Here is a 3,708-nt window from a genome sequence, read left to right on the forward strand (position 1 = left end):
TTTTTTCATTCAAAACATTTTAGTTGAATATTTGGGTCACAAAGAATGAGATTCCAGCCATGAATTTGTTTATAGATGTGGACCTGTCTCCAGTGAATTCTTCACAGGACCCAGCTTGCAGTGATGACCTGGAAAGTTCATGGGATCCTTACACTTTTCTGGTTTTTAATGGCAACAGACACAGTTAAATTCCACTTAAAGCTGAATCTTAGACATCTCTGGAGCCAAAACTGGTGATGCTCATGATGAACAAAGGTTCATTAGAAGGAGGCTTTCCTTCATATATTAGGAACCAATTGCTTTTCAATTTGAATTTATTTTGTATGGAAATGTCATTTCTAAGGGTGAGTGGCTGACGAAGCCTTTTCATCCGATATGACTAATCCAAACTCTGCCCACATCTGTTGTGACTGAACATTTTACTAAGCCAGGATTGTTCAGTGACTTATGCTAAAAGAGCATAGGTGATTCAATTAAAATGCTATCGACCTCATGGTGAGAGGTGATGCCACAGTGGGTCTCAGGGAACTGAAATATAGCAGAGGTGGATGTGTCTTCTGAAGTGAGTCCCCCAAACAAGGGCTGCAGGTAGACTGCCAGAGCAAGCCAAGGGAACTTTTGCTGTTGATATTAACAGCAGATCACCTCTGTAGGCCAGAAGATGGTGGTAATCTGGTGCCTTCTGTGGGCATTGTGTTTAAGCAATGTAATGAGAAGAAAGAGTTACTTTGGGATGGTTTATGCTGCACAGTGCAAGGCCAGAGATTGCGCAGGAATGAGTCTTTGTCCTATTTCAGCTTCATTTAAGCTTGAGAAGGCTGCTCATGCAGACTGTTTTTACTCTTCCATCGTAGGTATGGAGCCATGGGAAACACTGACGCTTCTCAGTTTCTGTACCGGGAATGTGCGAGGTAATTCAGAATACAGAAGAATTTATTTTGCTGTATAAGTTCGGAGTTCGTCTTTGCTTAGAAAAATAGTTAAGTTTAAAATGATAGATCTTTCTTTAACCTATAGGACAGCTGAGGTCTTTATGGAACTCTCCATGACTTACTCTACATTGTCCTGGGTGCTTCTTCAGGCAATTGCATGCGTCGGGGGTGGCTGGAGTTGCAGAGGTTACATATAAAGTCTCATCTGTTGCACCAGTTTTCTGCTGTCTTAAGTACTCTGATACTCACACATACACTTGTGCAGACCTGTTCCAGGAAGAGTCAAAGGAGGTAGTGGATCCCATTCTAAGTTATATCACCTCCTCTCTCCATGCCCAGTATTTTCCTCCAGGTTTCATACGGCATGAGGCAATTTTTGACTCAGTTTAAACTCACAAAGGATACAAAAATATACTCTGTAATCAATATGTACAGAGGAAATAGAACAACTTCCTAGCAAGATTTAATCCCAAAGAGAGGGCAGGAGCCAGAGACAATCTACCAGGCTTTGTTCTTGCTAGCAGTGTAGAGAAAAATAAATGCTAGTAGGGTCCTACTGCAGAGGGGAGAAGGGAAAGTGTGTTGCAGATATGTTCTTGTTGTATATTGGCAGCTGAAATTAAACAAAGTGAGGAGGAGGGGGATAGGAATACTGCTGCATTGTCACTGCCATGCCATGACACTCCCCAAAACAAACCACAAGAGTCACTGCCTTGGGAAACTCAGAATAGCTGCATGGGCAGCTCAAGGTCAGTATCTATGGGCAAGACTGGACTGTGCCTCAGCCTAAAAAATTATCCATGTCCACATTCCAGTTCTGTGTCAAGTTCTGGAATCCTCAACATAGAAAGAATATGGAGCTGTTGGAACAGGTGCAAAGGAGGGCTACAAAGATGATCAGAGTGCTGGAGCACCTCCCGTGTGAAGAGCCTGGAAAAGGGAAGGCTCCGTGGAGATCTTATAGCAACCTTCCAGTACCTGAAAGGGCTGCAAGAAAGCTCTGGAGCGACTGTTCAGAAAGGCTTGTAGTGATAGGACCGGGGGCAATGGGTATAAACTGGAGAGGGGTAGATTTAGACTAGACATTAGGAAGAATTTCTTCACCACGAGAGTGGTGAGGCACTGGCACAGGTTGTCCAGGGAGGTTGTGGCTGCCCCATCCCTGGAGGTGTTCAAGGCCAGGTTGGATGGGGCCTTGAGCAGCCTGATCTGGTGGGGGCTGTCCCTGCCCATGGCAGAGGGGTTGGAACTGGATGGTCTTTAAGGTCCCTTCCAACCCAAACTATTCTATGATTCTATGATTCAACTCTGTAGATGGCTGCAAGCATTTTGGAAGTTCATAGAATCTTTCTGTCAAGATCATCTGGCCTTAGGATCTAGGCCAGTCCTAGTTACAGCCCTGTCTTAGGGTGCTTATGTCAAGGGTGTATCAGGCTCTTTTTAGTGACCCAATAGAAGTTCCTAATGTATTTGGTTATAATATTATAGTGATAAAATAATGACTACAGGACTTTGTCAAAGATTTGATGTTACTGAGAAATATGTTTATCTAATTGCTGTCAGATGAGCTCTTGGTATGAAAGGGCAGTGAACCAAAGAATTCCTCAACTGGCATCCCAACTGCTTAGCTCTTACTTTGCTATTTTCAAAATTTATTTTGTAACCAAAGCAAAGCCATTGATTTTATTAAATAATTTTCCTGACTAAGCAAGGGGTTCTGTTATCTCTGAGCCAGGGAAGCATTCAGTCAGTATTCATTCTGGACAGCACAATGATTCATAGATGTTAGAAAAAGGAAAAAAGCTCAAAGTAAGCAAGTTAAGTTAAACTCCCAAGAATCTGCTAGCTGCTTCGGATCACTAAGACATTGATGTGTTGTTCTGTGTTACTGAATTGATGAATCCCAGCTTTAAACCTTCCACACACTCCCAATTTTGTCATTTCTCCAAATCAGAACCACGCATGCATTCATTGTAATAGTTTCTGGTAGAGTTGCTGGGGAGGAGATGTTCAAAGTGCAGAACTGCCTGTGTGGTTCAATGGTGTGTCGAAGATCTTGCTTTTTAACAAGCTGAACAGAAAGCAGAGTCTATTTGTCTGCAAACCCTAAAGGCTTGAAATTCACCTTAAAAGAAATGTTTCAGTTTTGTGGTTCAGGCTGCTTTCTGGCATGGTGATCTTAAGAATCACTATTTAGTAATTATATTGCATTGGTAGTAAAATGGGGTTTCTTTATTATCATGAACATCCAGGACCAGATGTGTTCCTTGTGTTACTTGATTTTAATTGTCTTCACATTAGAAACAGGGCTCATGTGAATTTGCCCCAGGCACTCATAATGTAATTTGGGTGTCATCGCTATGACACTTAAAGGATGTAGCAGAAGGCTAACGTTCATTTACAGAAAACACTACAGGCAAAAGAAGTGGAGGGGTGAAGGGAGTTTTTCATGGTGCCTGGCAGGGAAAGGCAGCGTCTTCACCTTATCTCATGTTCCATGTGCAGCACAGAGTCCTCTCCTCAAGTCATCTCTGACCGGATGCTGGCAGGATGTGCTCATCAGCTTTTGCCACAGAAATTAGTTCCCATGTTGCTTCAGATGAGCCAACTACAACTCTCCTCTCTGTCCTAAAAGTCACCATGATGCAAAAAAAAAATGGCTATAATTCTCAGAGAAGTGCATGGTAGCCTTTTATCTTTGAACACCCTCTAGTTTCCTGCATATCGCTTGGCAGAGGCTGTATCCTGACATCTGTATCCACTTGGGACACCCACA

The sequence above is a fragment of the Cuculus canorus genome, chromosome 1 (assembly GCF_017976375.1).
Source record: "Cuculus canorus isolate bCucCan1 chromosome 1, bCucCan1.pri, whole genome shotgun sequence".
NCBI lineage: Eukaryota > Metazoa > Chordata > Aves > Cuculiformes > Cuculidae > Cuculus > Cuculus canorus.